We start from the raw sequence: 26,703 nt of genomic DNA on the forward strand, positions 1-26,703 counted from the left end.
TATATTTAAGAAAATCTGTTCACTAAATTATGTCTAAGTGAATTGGATATAATAATATCACTAAAATATAACTTAAGAAAATATTTAAATAAAGTTCTTTCAAATAGAGAATGATGATAGTTGAAGTGTCTTGGTTTTCATCATTTCATGAGAGATTAAAAAAAAACATCACATTTCATTGCTAATTGATAATGAACTGGAAGTAAATGAAAGTTTTTTCTACTTTTTAAAATGCAGGGGCGCCTGGGTGGTTCAGTTGGTTAAGTGTCTGACTTCGGCTCAGGTCATGATCTCACGGTTGCCGTTTCAAGCCCTGTGCTGGGCTCTGTGCTGATAGCTCAGAACCTGTAGCCTGCTTAGGATTTTGTATCTCCCTCTCTCTCTGCCCCTTCCTCACTCATGCTCTGTTCTCTCTCTTTCTCTCAAAAAGAAATAAAAACATTTAAAAAATTAAATTAATTAAAATGTAGTCATTGTGGAAAAATTTAGTTTATGCAGGATTTTTAAGAGAAAATCAAGAGCTTCATTTTAATGTGCTATTCATTTGCTTAACCAAGGTATGTTTATTAATCACTGCTCTGTGTCAATTTCTTAAGTTTTTTTACTTTCCCCTATTTCATAGAATAAAATAAAGAGAAAGACGAGAAAAGTAAACCAATACAAAGATATTTGTCAATTGTGATAAATACTGTAAAGGGAAAGAAAAATAGGAGACATTATTTTACATTAAGCCACCTAGGAAGGACTCTGAAGAAATATTTAAGGTCAGACTTCAAATATGAAACACAGAGATTTATTTGCCCTATATAGACTTGGCCATATTTAAGACAATAATCCTATGGGACAGGGCTTAAGTGAAAGTCCAACAGACTAAAATAAGTTTCATTGCCTAAACAAGTGAAAATATTTTTCTCTCTTGTAAAAGAAGCCTGGGGATACTCAGCCCAGGACTGATGTGTTACTTCTTTATTATCAGGTACTCAGATCCTTGTCGTTTTGCAAAGCCATCCTGCTTATCTAGCTTTCATTCTTAAAGAACTTTTTGGTTTAGCCTTAGATGACCTCTGGATTACCAACCACCAAATCCATATTCTAAGCAGGAAAAAGGAGAAAAGGGCAAAAAGAAGAGAAGACATACCTTCCAGTTAAGTCAGCACTATTTAAAGCAGTTTTCTGGAAGTAACACACAAAATCCACCTTTATCTCATTGCATTCTCCCCAACTCAATTCTATGAAGAGAGGTAATAAATGTGGCTTTATAACTAGGCACACTGTCACACCCAATATATAGATTCTGTTGCTCAGATAAAAGGGGAGAATTGGTGAATAGAGAGCTGGCTGTCTTCACCATGGTATTATTATGCATTTGAGTCAATAATACACAATTGGGAGGCTGAGGCTTAGAGAGGTTAGGTTATTTATATAAAGTCAAATACTTAAGAAAATTATTGGATGTCTGTCATTTAGAAATTGCCTTACACCTATTTTATCTATCAAGATAAGCTATTATCCTAATAAAGGCTATCAATTTATGCTGGATTTATTCCACAACTTATTCAGCAATTTCTACAGTTTATGATGAATTTCTACCTGGTCATCCATTAAAACAATCCTTAGTTCTAGGGGCTCCTGGGTGGCTCAGTTGGTTGAGTGTCCGACTTCAGCTCAGGTTATGATCTCACAGTTTTTAAGTTCGAGCCCTGCATCGGGCTCTGTGCTGACAGCTCAGAGCCTGGAGCCTGCTTCAGATTCTGTATCTCCTTCTCTCTCTGCCCCTCCCCCACTTGTGCTCTGTCTCTGTCTCTCAAAAATAAATAACTGTAAAAAAAAATTTTTTAATCTTAGTTCTATGTTCATCACATTATTCCTTTACTGTCCTACACAAAAACAAACAACATACATACACACATAAAAATGCACATGTTTACACACACGTGAACAATGGCTAGGTATTTTCCACCAATTGAATTTGAAATATCTCTGTCTTATTTTCACGGCCCTTCATCATCATATTTGGAATCAACTCCTTACAGTAACGATCATTAAATCTATGATCTGTTATTCTGTTCCTTTTACCTGTTTTAAGATTATGCTTTTTCTGTTATTACTTGGCATAGCTTTAACCCTAAAAGCTCCGTAAATTTTCTTTAACTGTGTAAATTATTCTTGAAAACCACTTTTTGAGACAGTTTGTACTAACTGCATTTATTTTCTTTTTAAAAATTCTATGATAAATTCGTTCCCCTAGCTAGAAGACAAGAAATCTGAAAACAGAGTCGTTTTATTATACCGCTTTGTATTCACCTGCACCTTTCACAATAAAGAATACAAATTATTATTTTTTTAATTGTTGACTTTTACTTGCTTTCTTAATCATCTTATTTACCCATATTGGTGTCAACCTTCAATATCAATGTTTCTAAATTTGTATGATTATAATGTCATTTTGAATTAGAAAACATTGCTTTCTAATGGGAGGTTTTAGTTCATTAATGACACCTACCAGAGCTTTGTAAGAATGGATGGTTGAGTTCCTTGGAAACCTTTATTATAATTAACAACACTATATCAGTTTAATTTATTGTGTTCCAACTAGGTCTGTATTAGTAGAGTAAAGGTTATGTATGTCCATATCATAGTTCCAGTTTATGTATGCGAGCATACTTTTGTGATTCAAGATTGGAAGATTCTTGTCTCAACAGAGATTTTTTTTAAATTTTTTTTCTTTTTTAATGTTTATTTTGAAGGAGAGAGAGACAGAGTGCATGCAGGGGAGAGACTAGAGAGAGGGAGACACAGTCTGAAGCAGGCTCCAGGCTCTGAGCTGTCAGCACAGAGCCCAATGCTGGGCTTGAACTCACTAACTGTGAGATCATGACCTGAGCCGAAGTCGGATGCTTAACCGACTGAGCCACTCAGGTGCCCCTCAACAGAGATTTGTTAAAGTATGACATTCATTAATAAGCAGTTACACACATTCATGAGGTTCAAATCTGCCATATGTGTGGGAGATGCAGGAGAGAAGCATCAAAGGAAAGGACTTAAAAAGAGAAGGCCTGAGAAGGTGCAAGGCCTTAGGACATGTTTACATAGCTGAATACCGCTGGTAAGGAACTCCTAGAGCCATTAACATTGTCGAGGGCCGGATCCTCCTTCACACCTGACCCTTCCTAGTGTTATAGAAACCAATTAACTTGAAATTCAACCTTGAAAAGCTAAACCATTAGATTGATTAACACACTTGCTTAGCTGACTTTATGCACGTAGTCTTTAGCAATTATCCTAATAAAAAGAAGCTTCATTCTGGAGTAGGGGCCTCATTCCCACTGGAGTATGAGGACCTTCACTTAACTGCACTTTGTTTGCGGACTCATCTTTTGCGACTCTGGCCATACTCCCTGCAGCACATGTGCACAATGAAAATTAAGAATATCTATAGTGGAAAGACCAAGTATACACATACACAATATTTCTTTCACTATCTTATTCTCTGACTCTCTATATGAAGGATAAACACAACCTGATATACTACATCTGTGTGCATGCATTATATGCATATATATGGACACATACATACATACACACATATGAATATGTTTATAAACATCAAAGGAAACAATAAATTTAATGTCATTGATGTTAGTGTATCAGTGTAGTTACTATTTCATAATAACCTGATTTGGCAAAAAATATGCTTAGCAAAACTCTTTCAAATATTGGACATATGCTTGGGGGTTAGAAAGATTGTGGATTTCTGCAAATGTGCTTTATAGTCTTTTCAGAAACATGTTGTGTGCACATATTATGTGTCAGACATTTTTTCAGTTGTTTTTATTTTGTCCTATCATATAGCTGGTTTAATAGAAAAAAAAAACTATTGCATTCATCAGGAAACCAATTTTTGAAGTTGTGAGATGTTTTAATTGAAAATATTTTTTAAACATTAAACCTCAGAAATTGCTTTTGCATTACCTGAGTACTTTCCTAGAGCCATTTCTTACATGACTGTTTATCACTGACGTTGTGGGCAGGAGGTTAATTGTAATTGCACGGTCACCTGGACTATCCTATAATTTGAAGTAGAGTCCCTCTGCTGTGCTGGGCTCGGCAGTATATTATTTTCAAGCATTAGTGCCAGGATGCTCTTTAAATCGGCTATGGAACGGGGGAAGGAGTGATTTACGTGCTCCATTTACTGCTCTCTTCTTGCTGTCCGCTTCAGGCCACTTTCCTACAAACAGCAGAATGTGAACAGAATTAAAATTCAGATGCAACCAAAGATGGCAAAAACAACATGAAACAAAAAGAAATGAAAATAATCCCTGCCCTGCATATTTGTTGACAAGTATGCAGCATATAAATCACTGGTATCCTGAACTACCTATTTCTCTCTTGAATATTCTAAGATTAAACATTACAAGATGGAGTTTAATGAATGAGTGGCTGTACAGATTGAATTTCTACATTTGCTTTTCTGGGTTTTTTTAAGCAACAGAGGAAACCAAAGTTTTTTGTTTTGTTTTTGTTTTTGTTTTTGTTTTAGTCTTAGAGATGGAAGGAGGACAGAGGAAGAAATGACTTAACCACATTGCCTGTGCATAAAATGTACTTGAGTAGATAAATTAGACTCTTTAAACTAAAATAATGATTTTTTAAAATTTTTGCTAAAATTAAATCTCATTATATTTTTCTTTATCCAATTTTCAGTTAATTAGCCTAAATTTAGAAACTACTCATTTCTTCAGTGGTGTTTTGGCTCACAGCACCAAATATTTTATCAATGAGATTATCTCTCATTATGTAAGAAATGGTTTAGGAAACATATTTTATATTCTCCACTTACTGGTCAAATGATTTACTTTCAAGCTGACAATATCTTAAACGTCTATCAACATAATAAAATAAATGAACAAATAATACTAAACCCTTGAACATTTATTTTACTAACTAAAATGATTGAAAATAAGGATGCCAAGAACATTTACTCCCTAGCACATTCTAGTTCCAACAAAGTTGTCACTCTCAGATTTTTATACAAAACAATGAAATTATTGGTTGAAAATATAAGTCTAATTTTAGAAAGAAATGGTTTGGGTTTTGTTAGTTTGGTTTCGTTTGGTTATTTTTTCTTTTAAAAAGTAAAGTTGAGACACTACTTTTTATTCTATGTCCTAACATTTCCAAAGGTAACACTATCCTGAAGTTATGCATTTTTGTAATTACAGTGTATAATTGTGTGTATGTGTGTGCGTGGGGGGGAATGGATGTATCTCTAGTAAATAATAATGTTTTGTATCTAATGTTTTGTTAGTTTCACAAAATTTAGATAAATTGAAAATATGTACAATTTTACAACTCTTTTTTCCCATCAACATAATATTTTCATAATTTATCCCTTTGATGAATAGATATCAAATTAATTTTAATTTTATTGTAGTATAATATTCCACGATAGATCATTTCTCATTTTCTCACTATTACAAGGAATAGCACAATAAGCTTTTTAATGCATGGCTGTTGGCACATATATAAATGTTTCTCTACTAGATATACATAGACATAACAAATGGGGAATTTAAGCAGATATTTGCCATGTTTTTCCAAAGTGTGCTTGTTCTTAGTACTATTCACAAATTCTATTTTTACCACTTGCTCACCAATTGTCGGGTAATATCAATATTTTAAATGGTTTGCAGCCTGATGTCTGCAAAATGGTAGCTAAAATTCACACTTTCCCAACTACACATGAGAATGTACATGTTTTTCATGTTTAGTCACAGTAGAGGTTTTTTCTGTTTTGCTTTCTGAAATTCCTATTAATATACTTTGGAAAAATATCAACTGAATCAGTTGTGAAGAATAAGATTAAAAGAAAGTAAATGAGAGAGATTCTACATTTTTCTAAGAATGTAGAACTGAGACTGCAGAAAATTCAGTCATCTGATGCAGTTGGTATATGGTTGAAATGGCCTACAGATAAACAGTGTGGCTTTCCTGGCATTTTGAGGAAATTAAATTGATATCAAAAATCCTGGTAATTTTATTTTCCTTACTGATATTGAACAATTGTAGATATTTATTCTAATAAGAAATTGCAGTTAATCTGTCTTCTTTTAGACTTTATAAGATATAAGTCTTTATAAGGTATAAATTTCTAATAGCGCACAAGAAATAAAATTATTTTGAGAGCATCATAATTCTATGAAGTCAAATTAGAATTACAATTGACAGGTTGCTTTAATGTTTTGCTCCTGTGCTTGCCATTTGATTATAGCCAGCTTAAAGGGGCACTTTTTTTACATTGAAATATAGTTGACTATTAGTTTCACATGTACAAGATAGTGATTCGATATTTGTATACATTACGAAATGCACATCACAATAAATGTAGTTACCATCTGTTACCATACAAAAGTTAATGTAATATTTTTGACTATGTTCCTTTCTGTTGTATTTTACAACTCTGTGATTTATTAATTTTATAATTGGAAGCTTGCACTTCTTAATCCCATTCGTGTATTTTCCCCTCTCCTCGTCCGCTTCCATTGGGAAACCACCAGTTTGTTCTCTGTCTTTATGAGCCTGTTTCTATTTTGTTTTATTTGTTAAATGCTCTGGCTTACTGCCCTTTGTGTTGCTGGTGCTTAGAACAGTCATATAGTGTGAGCGTGTTATCCTGGTGTGTCTGAGACAGTTGCATTTCTCTCCCTATTTGTATTATATTTTTCACTTTTAAAATTATTTCAACTCTGAAATTTTATCAGATAACCTATAACTTTTGATATGTGAAAAATAACGATACTTACCATCAATTGAATACTATGGCCAAATATTGGGTTAGATACTGATGTGATTCATTACAACAATTTACTGGGATAGATAGTAGCATCATGCTATGTTTATAAGGCAATTGGTATTCAGAGAGGGTAATTTGCCCGATAACCTAAAGAAACAAGTTAAACGAAGGCTTATTCATCTCTGTAACCTCAATGCCTAACATAATACCCAGCTACCAAGAGATTTCCAAAACATCTTTGTTTGGTGCCTCAGAGAAAGATATAGAAGGGATTCTTAAAAATCCCATGATACTTGTTTGAAGCAAAGAAATGAAGATATGCTATAGCTTTGATTATTCTTATACTATTCCTATATCGGTATATTTATGGTTTATTCATGCCAGGGGGCTCTCTTTGAAAAAACGATGAGTCTGTGTGTTTTACTAAGGTCATTGTGTTTTTATTTCTTTATGTTTTTCATTTGAGGAAGTCTGTACTTTTAAATGTGAACACTTTGAGACAGAAATCACTGCTCTTTAGAGTATAGTAAATAGCTTTTCAATGGTTCCAAAGGGTGTAGTAGGTTACTTAAATGGGCCGCAGATGTGTATCTCTATAGTTTAAGAGCAGGAGGAGACTTGTAGCAAACAGATTGATAACTGCTATAGACAGAAGAAAAAATACATTGTATGAAAATATTCTAGCCTAAATATGAAAAGCTATATATAAGATTCATGATAAAATTTACTGCTGTCATTTTAAATTATATTATTATCATTTCATAGCCCTGGGACAAAATAATCAAAGATTTGAGAGCGAATGAATGAATGAATAAAATTATAATAAATTGTTTATGTCTTAAGCCATAATCATAAAGGTGACTTTTAAAATGTATCATAGTACTGCCTGCCAAATGTCCCTCCATTAATACAGCAGTCCCAAGCGATATCTAGTTAATAATCTTTTTACGAGATGGAAAACTACATAATTTTAAGCTTTAAAAATTCTTCTGCCACCTTCAAATATAGGTTCTCATTAAAGAACAGGATACATACTGTAGGACTCTACATGGAACTTAGGAGATGACATGCATGGTATGGGGGATATTTTTAAGAAAGGAAAAAAATTAGACATTGCTTCACACACACACACACACACTATATATATATATATATATATATATATATATATATATATATATATATAATATGTACATACATATGTATATCTATATGTGTATATATGTATATATACTATTGCATTGTTGATATATAGCATTGCAAGTAGAACAGATCTTTCTTTGAAGGATTAGCTACTTTGTTTGTTTTGAAGGATTAGATACTTAAAACAGAAATTTTAGGAGCCTTTCCTTTGGTTTTTAGGAGAAGCTAGTAGATCTGTCATATTACTTATATACTCAGGTACCATACAATCCCATCACCCCCAACCCTTTAGAAAATATTAGTGTGAGTACTCAAAAAAAACACCATTTATTCATTGAATGGAAAATGACCAGGACTTTATTCAAAGCTAAGTACATTGAAATTGCACAGCTTATAAAAATCATAAAATGTACCATATATGCATCTACAGATACTTAATTTCCTTTACCTAGAGGTTATTTTATAATATGCCATTTGGCTAATTCAAGCAAAATCTGACTGGCTCCAAACAGGAATGCTGAAATACATGCAACACAGCTTTGATCTTAGAAATTTAGAGTTTGCAGAGAAAGTATAGAGGCAGACAATTATAAAACTGAGCAGAATGGTAAGTGGTATGAATATATATTGACCACAAATAGCAGAGAAATGCATGTTCGTTAGAATATATGTGTAAGGCAATAATAAAAGATCTCATGTGTTAAGATTTAAAAGAATCACTTCTTTGTCTACCCAGTCATCTCTGGCTAAGTAAACAAAGCACAGTATCTATTCAGTTCTCTAGGCTTTGTGTCTAGGTTCCCTTCTCCTTTGATTCAGCCACTTCAAAATATTTTATCTTTAAAATTTCATCCATATGTATTTTAATTTCACTGTGAACAATCAAAAATAGAGTGAAAGCAATGTGGACAATAAGATTTTCACATATGTTTTACAAATTTGCTTGGAAGGAGAGACTAAATTATTTGTCTAGTCAATTTTTTAAATTATTTCTAGGCATTTTGGAGTTTGATATCTACACCTAAGCTTTCAAAGGAGTTTGTGGTGCGGGTTTAATAATCTTCACTCTTGTGATATGAAAGTTGCTCACCCATCCATTTTCTCTTTCTTTGTTCTAGGTTAGGAAAAAAACTCCTTTGAACCTGAAACTTTGCCTGTAGGCATCCTGTGTATTCAAATCTCGTAGTCCTAGTTTTCTTTTTCTCAGGAGGAGCTAGAAGCAACTAAAAAAATCAAGAGGAATCTGAAAATTCACCAAAGCTATTTGGAATGTGCTTTTTATTATCTATGTAAAGCCTCAGTTCCACATTGATAACTCCTGGTTTCTGATATACACATAATTTCATAAAGGAAAAGATTGTGCAGCATCAGATTTATAAACTCAATTTAAAACCACTTTCCTATTTGCGCATTTTGTTATAAATTTCTTTTTCATCACATGGCAGAACAACTTTGTTTCTCTCATACATGTCTTTTATCCCAGTTAGCTGGGCATCTTGTCATTTACTGTTTGCAAAGACCGATAGCAAAGAACTATAGGAAAATTAACCAGATCCCCACCATTACAATGGCAAAGACAGGTGAAATATCAGGCCCAATGAAAGAGTACCCCCAATCTCTGTTTTCTTGCTTTGCTGGTTCAAAGCACCATGCCAATATTGAGAGTGTATAATTAGGGATTATTTTGCATGCAGAACTATGCCACAAAGGACGAATAAAGTTTTCCAATGCGATATTTATGAGCTTCAAAAATAATACAATCTGTTATACTATACTATAATATGTTATATACTGTATCATATATCATGTTAAATATACATTTCAGTTATATATATAGTATTAGCAATAATTACTATATTAATAATAATAATACATAATATGTATATAGTAGTAGTCTACTGATCATCTGTGATTAAGTATTAAGATTGGCAAGATGAGAGTATGAAAAAAAAATGAAGTCCACTGACTGGTCCTAAATTAGCAGCCACCTGATGCTTTTCCCTTATACCCTTTGGCTCTTGTTGATCATGCTTTTTAGACTCCCTTGATATACTTTCAAGCCCCAGGATGTCGCTTACAGTGAGTAAGCGATTTAGAATAAAGTGTGTAATGTGAGACTACCTTATTCAGACTGTTGGATAAGTTGCATTGAATTATTTCAGCTGAAGTGAGTTGGATACATAGGAAATAGCAGTGAAGAGTCACTGAAGGACAGATGACACAGTCTGTGTGAGGAAAGCCTCATGAGTAGATGATGGTGTGTGACACAACCAGCCTTCCGTCAGTAATGAACCAAACCAGTGCCTCTGCTGGTTCTGTTACACTGATTTAAAACCTTATGTCATTCACATATCTGTGCTCAGGAAACATAGAGGTTTCTGCAATGTAAATACTGAATGTATTGGGTGACACTTTAAACCTGTTCTGTATTAATCACAGAGCCCCTATGTTACTTAAAAATCTACTTGCAAGTCTCAGTACTCTGGATAGCTAATTTTAATGACAGAGAAGATTTGGAGAAGGGTCAGAATTGCTCTTTTAATTATATTTAAATACAGAGAAGTCTTTTGCTTGCTAGTTATGAAAGGCAGATGAAAATGATAAGGAAGCTATAAGAGAGTGTTAACTTTGAGTACACCGAGTGTAATCCTTGATAATATGTACATTTATATAGTTCATTTACAATTAGTAATTACTTAGAAGACCCAGCAGACCAAGAAGGAAGCAGAAAATCCCCATCCTGTAATATGCTTTAAGAATTGGGACACAAAAGAAACAGAGCCTTCTTGGAAGGTACAGAACACGTTAGAAGCAGGGCCAGGTCACGCCTCAGATTTTTCCGCACCTGTAGCATATTTAAATCAGTTAGTGAGATCTCAGACCCTTCCCTTTTGGTTTAAGTTCCAGAGGTGTGTGTTGTTAGCATTATAGCTATGCGTTAACCAAAAATAATTTTCAGAAGGACTATGAAATTTGAGACGGAGGGAAAAGTTAAGTTACATTGTGATTTTCAGTATCAGAACTTCACAAATCAATCTCTAGCAGCTCTAACTCTGGGAGCACAGTGGGCTGAACAGCTGCTGCCGTACTTGCTGCAGGCTAGTACTTTATAAAATGTTTATGGCAGGCAATGGGAAATGGATTTGTCAGGGTGGGGATGGTGGCTGGGCTGCATAAAGAAAAGGAAGGAAAACGTTTGCTTTTGCTTCCCTAATGGGCAAACATTAGCAACAGTGACTCGCAAATGATTAGGACCAGAGGAGTTTAGGTTTGGCATTTCTGTAACACTTATTTCACAAGCTCAGCTTTCCTTAATTTGGGTAGAAACTTAGATTCAAAAAATGCAGGGGCACCTGAGTGGCTCAATCCCATGAGCTTCTGACCCTCGATTTCAGCTCAGGTCATGATCTCAAGGTTGGTGGGATGGAGCCCCAGGTCAGGCTCTTGGCTGACACTGCAGAGCCTGCTTGGAATTCTTTCTCCTCTCTCTTTACCTCTCCCTACTCAGATCAGTCAAAAAATGAATGAATGAATAAATGGATGGATGGATAGATGAACAGCTAGACAAATAGATGGGTAGATAGATAGATGATAGATAGATAGATAGATAGATAGATAGATAGAGGTACCCAGGTGGATCAGTCCATTGAGCATCTGATTCTTGATTTCAGCTCAGGTCATGATCTCAGGGTCATGAGATGAGGCCCTGCATAATGCTGAGCACTGAGCAAAAGAGCCTGCTTAAGATTCTTTCATTCTCTTTGCCTCTCTTCTCTGCTTGCGTGCCTTCTCTCTAAAAATCAAGTAAAACAAATAAATACATAAAAACATAAACAAGATACCATGAGAGATCTTGGAGCAGTCACTGTGAAAAATAAAATCTGCCACAGACAGAAAGGTCTAGAAAGTACAGTGAAAAACAAAGAGGGCACTTACTATAGTAGAAACCCATTGGTAGGAGAGCATGTGAAAGAGCTAACCATTACCACTGGACAATTAGTGTCATCAGGAAAGAATCATGTTTTTTTAGAGCTAACAGGTAAAGGGAATATGAAAAGAGATTGAGGATATGGTAGAGTTTGCTTATAATTTGAAATAGACCAAGAATCGCAATAGTAAATTTTCAGAAGTTATGGAAGTAAGGGATCTGGGATCAGTAAAAGGGGGGATGTACAGAGAGAGTTATATTGAGAAGATGACTCATATGGTAAGAGATGAAATGGTAGGTAAAATGTGATGATATACGTAAAGCAGTGGCATATATATAAGCATTCAATAAATGAATATTGATTTTTATTATGTGGATAAATACAAGAAGGGATATCCTGCTGATTTTTTTATTCTCATGAGCAAAATTACAATACATGTTAAAATGATTTTAAAAACCAAACAAAGATTAGTTATTGAGATACATTTCTAAAAATTTTAACTGGTGGACAGTTGATTCAGTTTATTCCTGTTTGGGGGCATCATTTCACTTGCCTTAAAGAGAACCAACATGAAATATGTTAAGATTCAGAAGTGCCTAGAAATTTTTATGTGAAATACTCTACTATAAAATATAATTTATTATAATTAGGAGTGATTTAATTTCAACTTTAAGTATCAAATATGTCTGAAGACTAGTTTATAAAAAATAAAAACTTCTTGGGGCACCTGGATTAAGTTGGTTAAGCGTCCGACTTCAGCTCAGGTCATGATCTCACGGTCTGTGGGTTCGAGCCCCACAGCAGGCTCTGTGATGACAGCTCAGAGCCTGGAGCATGCTTCAGATTCAGTGACTCCCTCTCTCTGCCCCTCCCCTATTTGCACTTTCTCTCCCTCTCAAAAATAAATAAACATTAAAAAAATTTTAAAAAATTCTTACCATTTGTGTGCTTACATGATTGAAAATCTATCAGCAATATTTAGTTGTTTCTTAAAACCATTTGTAACTTCTTATTGCTTTAGACCTGAGCCCTAAAATGTGGGTAGAGCAAACACATATGACATAAATCATCAAAATAAGTTCTCCCAAATGTCATATTTCCTAACCACAAATTACTCCAATTGTCCAAACCACATCATAATTCGAGAATCCCTCTTTGTCTTCAGGCTCAGAGTCAAATCTGTATGGCACGCTTGATCATAGGACTAAAGACTCTCCGTTCTAATAAACCAGCACACATCTGGGTTTGGAAAACTCAGAGATTTTTTTCCCTGAATTTTGTCATTAGATTTTTAATGTTTGCATACAGGATAGATTTGAAAATGTTAGGTGTATTCATTTATGTTTCATGTTCATGATATACTGGATTAATGATTCATTATAAATGGTATATGTAATACTACAGCCTTTATATTTAAAATTTCTATTAACATCTTTATTAAACTTAATATAGTTTATGACAGTTTTATTTCTTAAATTTATTTTCTCTGTATGTTCACTTATCACTGGCAATACAGGCTTACTGATATGTTAAATATTCTTAATAGTAACATATTACTATTACTATATTATATTATTATTATTACTGTATTATATTATTACTGTATTCCTAAATTTATTTAGTAGATTTAATGCATTTTAATAAGAAGCTTTAAGTATTGTGACATAATGACTGTGTTCCAAAAATTAATTTTTAATTTTTCCCTGTCAGTTTCCACCATAATTCTTTTATAAAAATTCCATGATGAGGAAAGCCTGGTTAAGTATCAGTTAAGCGTCCGATTCTTCATTTCTTGGGCTCAAGTCATGATCTCACGGTTCGTGAGTTCAAGCCCCGCATTAGGCTATACACTGACAATGCAGTGCCTGCTTGGGATTCTCTATCTCTCCCTCTTTCTCTGCCCTTCCCCTATTCTCTGTCTTTCTCAAAAATATATAAACTTTTTAAAATGCCATGATGGCCTGAAGAGAAACTTACAATTTTAAAGGGAAACAAATATATATCCCCTCAGACAATTTAAGCTATTGTTCAGTTTTGGCCATCTCTGAATAAAAATTGTGAAAGTGCAAAGCCAGCTGACACTTGTCCGTCCAACCGAGTGTGGATTTTCCTTTGAAAACAAAAGGAAAGTGGGAAAGAGAGAGTGGGGCTAAGATTCTTCCCGAGAAAGAAGGCTGACAGAGTCAGAATCCTTTCTGGGACAAAGAGAATGTAAAGGATAATAGCAGTTTGGGGGATAGACTTCTAATTGACCAGCGCTGAGATTCTCAGCTCTTGGGTATGTTTCAGGAGTATAGATGATTTAAGTGTAAAATAAACATGATGTTATTTACCTCAATGGATTTCTTGAGAGTTTTAACCGAGGAAATGAACGTAAGTGTATCTTAGTAAATGAGTCAGAATTTTGAAGACACAAAATTAATACATAAAAAGCTAAAAGCTATCTGTTGAGTCTCTTGGTAGTATCTCCATGTCCTAAGCATCCAGCCAAAGATGACCAACAGTGTCTGGAATTTTGTGTGTTGGATATTGACTGTGAAGGGCCATGTTCTCTTCTTCATTCACATTGTTCCCCATGGAGGTTTTCTTCAGTCCCATGGCCTAAATACTCACTCACTCTGGGATCACTCTAGCCCGGACTTCTTTCTTAAATTCCCCAGTCATTTATCCAGCTTCATAGTTGACACAGTCACCGGAATGTCTCATGCTTCGTACATGTAATATGTCTAAAACTGAATTCCCCATCTCTTCTGAAAACCTGTACTATCTGCAAACTTCTCCATATCACATGAGAACAATTTCATCCTTTTAGTTTTTCAAACCATGATTTACTCCGTTCTTCATCCTACACTGCACATCCAATCAGCCAGCAAATGCTCTTGTCTCTACCTTCAAGTATTTGAAGCATCCATTGGTTTCAAACCACTTCCACTGTTACTTCCCTGAACCAAACCAGCATCATCTTTCTGGTAGATTATAATAGCAGCCTCAGCTTTTTTCCTTGATGTCCCTCTTTATTCATTAAAGTCAGTTCTTAAGACAGAAGTCACGGTGATCCTTTAAAATCATATTATATCACTGTCCTGAGTAAGACTAATAGTTTTTACAATAGCCTTCAAAGCCTTTCATGACCTGTTGCCTGTTACCCATTTGACGACATCCCTTAATATACTTTATTTCAGTCACCCTGCTCCAGCAACTCTGGCTTCCTTTCTTTCTGTTCCATGAAATACCAGGCATGCTGCTTCATTAGAGTCATGTTCTCTCTAGGCTCATACTTGAATAACCTATTTGCTTCCTTTGCTCCATCTTTGCTCAGTCATCTCCTCCGTGATACCCAACCTGCCCATACTTGATTCATTAAGTGACTTTTTAATTCACATTTAAACATAGGCATAATTTATGTGGCCTACCGTGACTCCTTTACACTCCCCACCACTGAGTTATTTTACTATGTTTTGGTCCTCAAAACCCTATTGTGACACCTATCAAACTTGTGTATTTTTCACCCTCATACATAACTGCATATATGCCTGGGATAGAGCACTCAGTAAACTGTCATAATGATTTAATCCCAGTGTGCATGGAACCCCACCTTACGTGATAGAGTGAAATATGCAGAAGATGAGAGATGTACTAGAAATGAAGCAGCAGAGAAAAGAATATCAGTTAGGATTAGGAAAATTAGATTATATTTGTCTAGAGTTTTGCAAATAAATAACCTTAAACAAAATAACTTTTATGTAACATACACTATTTAAAAACCAAAGTATTGGGGGGCCTGGGCAGCTCATTTGGTTAAGCATCCAACTCTTGATTCTCTTAGGCTCAGTTCTTGACCAGTTCATGATCACGTTTCGTGAGTTGAGCCCAGCGTCAGGCTCTCTGCTGTCAGCGCAGGCCCAGCTTCAAATCCTCTGTTTCCCTCTCTCTCTCTCTCTCTGCCTTTCCCCCACTTGTGTGTGTGTGTGTGTGTGTGTGTGTGTGTGCGCGCGCGTGAGTGCGCGCGCGCGCACGCACGATCATGCACACGCTCTCTCTCAAAAATAAAAATAAAACATTAAAAAAACACATTGTAATAGTCTGAGATACTAATTAGTGATGTCTTATATGAATAGAATAACTGTCTAAAAATTTTTGTGTAATTTACCCACTGTCAGCTAAGATTTATAAAACCTATGGCATTTGAAATTAAGTTACTTTTTCATTGTCTTTTAAGACTGTAGGTTTCTATAGACTTGGAGATATGGAGTGGAAAGATATTACATGATTCTGAGTGTCTTGTTGAGTCACAGACACATGCACACATGCACAGTGTTTAACAGCATGATGAATCGAAACTTTTAGAAATTAGTGTTTTGCAAACATTATTTGATGTAGTCTCATTGGCAAAATCTCACCATTACCATACAGGTACCTGTAAGATATAAAACCTGATCATTACAAATGGTATTCACATAAGACACTTTGTTTTTTTAAACAGGGATAGTGTTTTTAACACATATATGCTTGAGGGATATTCTTGAGGTACTGTCATGAGATTTCAAAGATCTCATATAAAGATAATTCTTAAAACATGTACTTTAACCAATATTAGCCCAAACAAACAACCACCCCCCAACCTCCCCCCACACACATTTCTTTAATAGTATGTTAGCTCAGGTTGTCATAACCAAATGCTATAGATGGGTAATTTAGACAGGAGAAATTTATTTCTAATAGTTCTGGAGGCTGAGAAGTATAAATTAAGGTGCTACCTCATTTGTTTCCTAGTGAGGGCTCTCTTCCTGACTTGCAACTGGCCATTGTCTCACTATATCTTAATGACCTTTGTTTTTCCCTCAGTGCATGCACAGGAAGAGAAAAACAGGGACGTGTGTGTGTCTCTCTCTCTTCTGATAAAGCTACTAATCCCGTCATGAGGGCGTCTTCCTCATGGCCTCATCTATCTCTAATTACCTCCCAAAGGCCCCACCTCTTAATAGCATTACGTTAGAAATTAGGGCTTTACAGCAAGAATTTTGAGGGAGCATAAACATTTAGTTCACAACTAATGTCCTCCTTTCAATATCAACATAGGTTTCATGCTGTGAAAGTATAAATCAGTATAGTAGGTTCATGGTGTAAAAATGTAAAAACAAAGGTGGGGGGAAGAAAAGGAAAGAAAAGAAAAAGAAGAAAAAAGAAACAGAACACGAGGTTCTATAACACGCATATGCTTTCATTAGCCTGTAATTTTTCCATCACCTGTAATTTTTAGACTAGCTATTCATTTTATTCAAGTTGTAGTTATTTAAAACAGTTTCTCTAAAATTGTGATATTATGCTACAAAATCATAAGAAAATTAGTATAGTCTACATCTTTAGAAGCCCTTAAAGATAAACTTTTGAGAATTTTTATGCTTGAGGAAGGAAAGTGGCTCAAATTTTAGCCTTATAGAAGTTCATGTCTGATTGTACTAAAAAGATAAACCTTATAAATGCTATAGTCTCTTAAAGTTTTAAATTCAAAGGAAGTGAAAATTTTGAATTTGTTTATGCCCATTCAGCATTCTTCTCAGACTTCTGATATTGTGATGTCCATCTAAATCTGGAGTGGATGACATTAGTAAAGACGGCTGTGAGATGTTTGAGAGAAGAGAAACAGTGAAAAGCATAAAAGACCAATGACAGCAAGTGTTTTCAAAGGCTTTTGGTTCTATTAGATTCATTTTTGTCTCAAACACGCTTTATGATCCTTCTGAGAATAGTTTAATAATACATCCTAAAAAGTATAACATTGGAACCAGAAGCCAAAATTCTAGCCCTTAACTTCTATATGATTTTAGGCAGGCTGTTAAATCTTTGTATCTTGGTTAAATGGCTTAAAGTCCTGAAATGTTTTTCTTCCTGTGTACTTTAGGATACAGGAAGTATCCTATCACCCAAGTTTTAGTTTTTACTCCCCACCCAAATTTTACTATCACCCAAGTTTTAGTTCCTTCAATGGAAAAAGAAAGGGAAGTAAAAGGAATTACTGTTGAGCATTATGAAGAAGTCTAACAAATGTGTGGATTATGTCTGTCATGTGGCAGTCCAAAGTCATGGCCACTGCTACAGTCCTGGCATTGTGAGATATTAATTGTTTTGAATCCAACTAGACAGCTATAGAGGCAACTATACTTTGATGACCATTGGCGTATTAATACTATTTGTTATAATAGCTTTTTAAACAGTATCATTTATTGAGTGCTTATTCTCTGTCAAGCTCTGTGCTACACATTTATGGGTGCATGTGTATTACATATAACATAAATATTGTATATATACATATATATTCCAATTAAATACTTAAAATATCCATATTTTACAGGTAAGTAAATTTAGACTCAAGGTTATAAAGTATCTCTCAAGGGTCATATAGATACAATGTAAAATTGCTAAGATTTAAACTCAAGTCTGTGTGACCTAGAAATCTATGTTCTTCTAACCAAAGAAGAGAGCGTGTGAGGCCACATAGAGTGAGAGAGTTAAGAACAAGCACTATGGAGAACACAGTAATAAGAAAAAAAATAATGAATTACGATCTGGCTAATAGCAGTCTATATCGCATACAATACATTTAAAATGTTCTGAGAAATCCTCAATCCTTGAGAACGGTTAGTTAGATAGAGTGACTATTACCCAAGAACAAGAAAGACAGTGCAGTGCCTCAAGGTCTGCTTTCTCCAGAGTAACAGTGAGAAAGCTGAGCTGTGTTACCAAATACATCTGTGCTGAACTCCCAGATTCACCACTTAATACTGGCTGGTTGGAAGGTCTTAGGCAGATTGCTTAGCCTTGTAGCTATAAAATGGAAACATTAATCCACTGGCTTCATATCATCATTGTACTAATTAAATGATATGGATCTATGTAGCGTTCCAGTGACTAACTGGCCCTAGTGGACATGCTGAATATATGTCAGTTTGTTTTATTAGTATGACTATTGTTATTATTATCTCTATGTTATGTGGCTATAAAAGATGACATTTGATGACACAGTGGTAGAATAGGGATAATCATAAAATGACAATGGAAAAGGAATATGCTTTAAAATATAATCTAATTTGGGTTACGATTATAACCCGAAAGTCTAAGTTTCCATATTACAAAATAAAGAAACTGCTTTCTAATCATCCCTGAGATCAAGCATTTAGAGTTACTGTTTTTCTGGCTTCCTTTTTCTTCCTGCTCTGGCTTCTGAAAAAAAGCCAAGGCCTATTCTGGTTTTGAAATTGAGATTGCCAGATAGCTAGGGCATAAAAATAAATGCTAGGGATGACTGAATGATTTTATAGTACTGATCACAATAAACTAAAAAGAAAAAATGTATGAACTAAACATAGACAAATAAAAATAATGTAATATATGATGGTATGAAATACATATAAGAGTTTGCCTGAGTGAAAGTTTTAGAAATAAAGTTTATTTTTAAAGTTATTTACCAAGTTATTTTGGGCATGGGGTTCCCATTCTGTGAGTAAAGAATTTTGCCCCTAATGATGACATCTGAAATAGTTTAATTTGAGACTCAGTAGGACACTTGCACACTGAAAATTAGGGACAACTAGATGAGTGCTTTAACCAAATGAACTGCACTAACCAATTACTTTTGCTAAGTCACAGACCTTCAGTTTGAAAGAAGAATATTTCATAGATATGAATTGAACACTTGCAAAATGGTTTAATTCACTTCAATTCTCAGTGTACAATTTGCAGAAAACTGGATTAGAACAACTGCATGACTTATGTGTTCTTTATACTTCACTGTATATATATATATATATATATATATATATATATATATATGTGTGTGTATATATACACATATATATGTATGTATATATATGTGTGTGTACACACACACACAAACATATATATATATATATATATATATATATATATATATATATATATATTCTTAGCTAAAAATTAGCTCTATCTTCTACTCCAGGTATACTTTCCCACAAATTATCAGGGAAATTTAAAAAAAAAAATTTGTTTTAAGGCAAGTTATAGTTTTCAAACACTTTTTATAGGTAATCTCTCTGTATCTATCTATGCTTCTTAAAGAACTAAATTGTTAAAGTTTTACTTAAATTATAATCATTCAGGGCAGTAATTCTGTGACTGTACTGAGAAATACATTTTCCTTTTGTTGTGGTTGTTTGGTTTGTAAAGAGAGAATGTAATCACAAATGCATTTATACTACATATAATGGTTTATTCTTTATTTTAAAATAGTACATATTTAATGTGTACTTTTTCATCTTATCAGAGGAGATATTATTTTGTTACACAGCCAGTATTGTCTTCTGAGTTACTGAACTAAGGTGTAATGACCAATGGTACAAGGAGAAATGTTCATAACAGAAATCACTATTTTTACCTTAGCTGTCAAGGCCAAGACCCTGAGTCAGACATTGCATATACTTTCAAAACATATATTATGTTGGATGTTTTTATCCCTTCATGGAAGTTTTATTGCATTAACTGGAACATATTCTCTTCATGATTCATAACTGGACTTATTTTATGACCATACAGACATGAGGTAAACAAACTGCCTTTCACTACCTGATTCTAGACATAATGGATACATCAAATCAAATACACAAGCTATAAGCTTTTCTTTCAATTACAGGATAAAGCATCTAGCTTAATATTTAAACAATACATCCCTTCTATCAAAGCAGTAAACATATTATCACAAATAATGGTCAGAAAAGCACATGGATTGAATCATTCAATAATGAAGAAAAACACTAAAGACTGATAAGATTATTTTATGATATTCATCAATGTTTAATTTTTTAACATATTCAATTTGAAATAACGTGAAAAGGCCTAGATGGCATCAGATTCCAGCAATTTGTACAGAAAAATGATCTGTGCCTACAATGAGAGAAAAATGTAAGTGGGGCACTTGGTTACCTTTTAATTTAGAGAAAATATGTCCTTTTATCAATAAACAAATGCTAAACTTTGTGCTGTGTTATAGGTAAGATAGCATTTATCTACAGATTTCCCCTTTTGTATAGTTTTCCATAATATGTTTATTCTCAGAAGCATAGATTTCTGGCTTTTCTCTGAACTTATAGAATAATTATAAACATTAATTTTTCTTGGGAAGATATAAAAGAATTATACATTTTGGAAATGAATTAACCCACAAAAATGTGTTTAAAATATTTTCAAGGCATGGTGCTAACTTTTAGATACTCTAAAAAGAATGTAGGTATTCTAAAAAGGAATTCTAAAATCAATGTTTCATAATCTAGTCATCTCCTGGATTTTTATTTTCAGTTTCAATCCTTTCACTGATTGAATGCATAATAAAAAATAGTACCAGAAGATTTATCATTTAAAATTCAAAATTAATTTAATTTGATTAAAATTAATTACTATTTTTCTGATTTTGTAAATTACAAATTCACTGAGATCTGGATTCTTCAAACATATTTGATAGTTCATGCTTCCTAACTCACAAAGAATTTAAATTGTGAAACACTGTTGAAAAGCAAAGTTGTTCATAGGACCAAAATGATACAATAAAACAATTGCATATGGTGTTTGTTGATGTCAAGATTAACTCTTGTTTAGATATATAACTCTTTGTTTGTATCCATGAAAAAGTAAGGATAATGTTTAAAGGTAGAGAAGTTATAATGTTTAGTTCAAAAATATTTTATACTAACTTCTCCTAAATCCTTCAATGTATCCTTTTCAATCTTTATCTAAGTAAAATGTTAATAAAAGGGAAAATATGTAACCAGATATCAATAGTGTTTTGTACACATATACACACACACTTCCATACATATCCTACACACACTGTTATTGAAGTATGCTGATCTGAATTGATTCATATGTATTTGTTTGGGAGAGCAAAACTGTTCAGCACCTTAAGTATCTATGGAAACTACAGAGATATGAAAAATATCCAGTGAAATTAATAATTAAAACTTTAAAATTATCTATCATAATGTGTTATTATAGAGAATTTCAATCCATCAGTAACTAAGGGAGAAAATAATCTCTGCTTTGAGAGATACCATGAGTTTTATTATCTCTAATAAATATTCATTCTTATGTAGATAGGTTGTAGAAGTCTTTGAAAAATTGCTGAAATTATGTACCTTTTATTTTAATGGAGATTCAGCTAGATAAATATAAAATGGTAATATGATTTACAACTCTCCACAGCTTAGGGGTTATGTGTCAGTCCATTCCAAACCACAAGGAGCCTCATGGTTTGTTACTATATCTTAAGCATGTCCATGTTGCCAAGGTGGAGAAACATATTGTCATATCACTGTAGAATGTTCTCTAAGGATACTCTGCAAGTGTCTTGGTATTTAGACTTATGAAACTAAAATTTAACTATTTTATCTTCTGAAACATATCCCTTGTGAATTAATACTTTTTTAATGAAATTTATTGTCAAATTGGTTTCCATACAACATTGAACAAAATACAATTGAATCAAACTGCTTTACTTGAGCAAAGAAAATATTCCATCCTAGCTTATAAATTGGTTATATTGATATTTATTTTCTTCAGTATGTTTTAAATTTTGAGTATTTTCTAATTTTGTTAGCTATAAGTTATGAAGTATATAAATGCTAATCTTAGACATAAAGTAGGAAGAGATATTGGTATAGAATACATTTTTACTAAATTTAAGGATATTCTGGTCTTTTCTAAACTGTAGAGGAAGTGATAGTTTCTTATCTGAACTATGGGAGGTGGGTCAGTATTACAATTGATCACTGACACTGCATGATACAGTATTTCTATAAAATATAGAATATATTTTGTATAAAAGATGTATAAAAGATACAGATTTAGAAACATTAAAATGTTAAAGTGATACAATCCTAAAGTTTCTAAAGTTACACATCTGTATTTTATTTTTAATTGGAAGATATTGGATTATATATATGTTTAGTATCTTACTGAGGGACCATGAGGTTTTGTCTCTGTACACACACAAGCACACACATGCCCACACATGACGCTATTTTTGAATTGTCATTTTGACAATTGTCATTTTTGAGTGTCATTTGAGTTTTTTTAAATGTGTGTATTTATATTAAACAATATTAATCAATGAAAGTCTAAATATGTGCCAGATAAAATATGTGTAAGCAATTGTTACAAATGACTGAGTTATTTAATGGCATGATGGCGATGAATAGGTTTTAATTAGGTACGCATGTCCAGTGTCCAGTACAGTTCATGACACATAAGCATGGCTCATTACATATATTGAATGAATGAATATATAAGGGATATGTAGCAATTAATTTCACTCTTCATTTATAATTACCATGTAATTTATTGGATTTTCTGTTAATATTTGGGAGGCCTAAATTATAAACATAAACATAAATGGAGAGAGAGAAAGAGCGAGAGAAAGAGAGAGACAATGTATTTATCAATAGTGTTCTTGTTCTGGAAGAAGTCCCCAGAATGGCAGCAGAAAGGGAAGACCCTCCTCTTGTCCCACAAACACAAATAACTATCAAATCACCCTACATACTCTAGAAATCTTCCAGAAGACTGAAAAAAAAAACAACTCCATAACTAAAGGGAGAGAAGAGGCCATATCCAAGAGGGTAGGAAGTGCAGTGACATAGTTTAGGGGAGAAATAGCTTGCAACTGCTGTGAAGACGAGGGAGCCATGATTGCTGAGAAGATCTAGACAGAGAAGAGTGCACAGGGGAATGCACAAAGAAAATGTTTTCCCCACAGCTTAGAAAACAAGAGGGGCTGGATTTCATGAGTTCTTGCAAACAGTGGGCCTTAAAACCTGGAGTTTTAAAGGTTAGTGGACTTGGCTGAGATAGCACTAGGATGGCACTGCCCTGCTCCTGGAGAGAAGGCAGGCAGACAACCCAGGGGCCCACAGCATGGAAATAGCAATCTGAAAAATGCCTAGGGCACACAGTGGGAAGAAAATTCACTCCTCTCAGAAAGGTCCTTGGGAGGCAGAGTTCACAGAGACACCTCTCCTGGAACAGAGGAGCTGACCAGCACCATTGCCCTCCCCTACCCCTCAGCATAAACACAGAACCAGTGGCACCAGTGGGAGATATAGCACAGTGCTGATGTTGGTTGCTCCACTTTCTTACACCAAGCTCCATTTCCCTGCACTCTGGCCAGACTGCCTTCCTCAGTCACACTTGCCTCAGTCCCAGTGCAGTGTGCTCCTACCCCAGAAGACCAGCACAAACCCCTGTCTACACCACATCTCCCAACCAGAAAGTTCTGCAGGGCCTCAGTTCTGGTAGAGTTGGTGTCAGATTTCATTCCACAATTATAGCAGAGCACATCTAGTTAAAACTCACCACATTCAAGCTAGGGACAAAGCACTGCCCCCACCAGGCAAGGAGCACCCCTGCAGATGCCTGGCCTAAAGGATAGAGCAGCCACCTGGCACTACATGACCTCCTCTGCATAAGGCCATTACTTTCAGGAGCAGGAGACAAAACTGGCTTATCTAATACAGAGAAGAAAGCAGAAACTTAGATAAAATGCCAAGACACAGGAATTCATTCCAAATGAAAGAACAAGATAATACCACAGCCAGAGATCTAAGCAAATCACATATAAGTAACATGCCTGATGGGGAATTTAAGGCCACGATCATAAGGATACTCCCTGGGCTTGAGGAAACAATAGAAGACATCACTGAGACCCTCACCATAGAGATAAAAGAGTTAAAGAAAAGAATTAAATAGAGATGAACAATGTAATAAATGAGATTGGAAAGAGGCTTGATGCAATGAACACAAGGCTGGAAGAAGCAGAGGAAAGAATTAGTGACCTAGAAGACAAAATAATGAAAAATTGTGAAGCTGAATAAAAGAGAGAAAGAATTATGTAACACAAGAATTGACTTAGGGAACTCAGTGACTGCACCAAATGTAATTACATTCCTATTATACAGTCCCAGAAGAAGAAGAGGGAGAAAGGGGGCAGAGAATTTATTTCAAGAAATAATAGCAGAAAACTTCCATAATCTGGGATAAGAAACAGACATCCAGATCCAGGAGGCACAAAGAACTTCCATCAAAATCAACAAGAGCAGGCCAATACCAAGGTATATTGTAATTAAATTTGCAAAATACAGTAATAAAGAATAAAATCTTAAAAGCAACAAGACAAAAGAAGTCCTTAACTTACAAGAGAAAATCCATAAGCCTAGCTGGAGATTTCTCAACAGAAACTTGGCAAGCCAGAAGAGAGTGGCATGAAATATTCAAAGTGCTGAATGGGAAAAATCTGTAGCCAAAAATACTCTATCCAGCAAGGCTATCATTCAGAATAGAAGGAGAGATGCAAAGGAGAGACCAAAGTGCCAAGTCAAGAAATGATCAGAGAAAATCTGACTAAACAATGAAAAAAAAAGTAAAATAATAGTAAGTACGTATCATCAATAATTACTTTGAGCGCAAATGGACTGAACACCAATCAAAAGACATACAATTTCAGAATAGATTAAAAAAGTAAGACTCATCTATATGGTGCCTATAAGAGACTTGTTATAGGCCTAAAGACACCTGCAGATGGAAACTGAGGGTATAGAGAAACATTTATCATACAAATGGATGTCACAAGAATGTCTCAGTAACAATCCTTATATGGGACAAACTAGACGTTTTTGTTCTTATATCGTTTTTATCCTGCTTTGGTATCAGGGTGGTATTGGCCTCATGGAATAATTTTGAATAAGTTCCCTCTATTCCATTATTTGTAAGATTTTGATAAAGACTGTCATTAACTATTATTATTATTTTTAATGTTTGATAGAATCTACCAATGAGACCATGTGGTCTTGGGCTTTTCTGTGCTGGGAGGTTTTTTTGTTTGTTTGTTTTTTGTTTTTTTTATTCCTAATTTAACCTCCATGCTTTTTATTGGTCTAAGAAGATTTCCTATTTCTTGGAATCAAGATTCATGATTTAATCTTGGTAATGTGTATTTTTAGGAATTATCTGGCCTTTTTTCTAAAATGTCTGATTTATTGGTATATAATTACTTATAGTAATCTGCTGTCATACTATGTATTTCTGTGGTTATCTGTTGTATTATTTTCTCTTCTATTTCTCATTTTGGTTTTTGAGTATTCTGCCTTATTTGTTAGTTAATGTAGTTAAAACATTGCAAACTTTGTTTGTTTTTACTTATTTCTTTCAATATTGTTGTTGTTTATTCTGGTTTCTATTTTATTTATTTCTGATTTTTCTTTATTATTTCTTCCCTCTACTAAATTTCAGCTGAGTTTTTTTTAAATTTTTTTAATTCTTTGTGGTATAATGTTAAATTGTTTATTTTAACTTTTCTTTTTTTTTTAGTGCAGACATTTTAGCATGAATTTCATGCTAAGATATACTTTTGCTGCATCTTATAGGTTTGGAAACATTATGTTTCCTGTTTCTTTTGTTTGGAGATATATTTTGATTTTCCATTTGATTTCTTATTTGGCCCACAGCTTGTGCAGTTGTGTGTTGTTTAATATTTACATATTAAATATTTAATATTTGCATTATATGTATTCCAGCTTTGCTTTATTGTTGATCTTCAGTTTTGTACCATTGAGGTTGGAAAATATACTTGGTATGATTTCAGTCTTCTTAAATTTGTTACATCTGTTTTCCTATGATTTAACCAGGGAATTCCATGTGTACTTGAGGAAAATGTATATTCCACTTTTTTTAGATATTTTAGAACCATGTATTCTGAAGTATGCATCAAGTAAAAAATATTCTTATTGAAAAAAATAACTTTAATTGAGGGTACTCATT

The 26,703-nt window shown here is 34.0% G+C and overlaps 1 protein-coding gene across 11 annotated transcripts in view; it reads left to right on the forward strand.

Moving 5' to 3' along the window:
• EPHA5 (EPH receptor A5) overlaps positions 1-26,703 on the forward strand; it is a 336,378-nt gene that overhangs the window by 136,165 nt on the left and 173,510 nt on the right. The gene's annotated exons all lie outside the window — the stretch shown is intronic.

The sequence above is a fragment of the Acinonyx jubatus genome, chromosome B1 (genome assembly GCF_027475565.1).
Source record: "Acinonyx jubatus isolate Ajub_Pintada_27869175 chromosome B1, VMU_Ajub_asm_v1.0, whole genome shotgun sequence".
Taxonomy (NCBI): Eukaryota; Metazoa; Chordata; class Mammalia; order Carnivora; family Felidae; genus Acinonyx; species Acinonyx jubatus.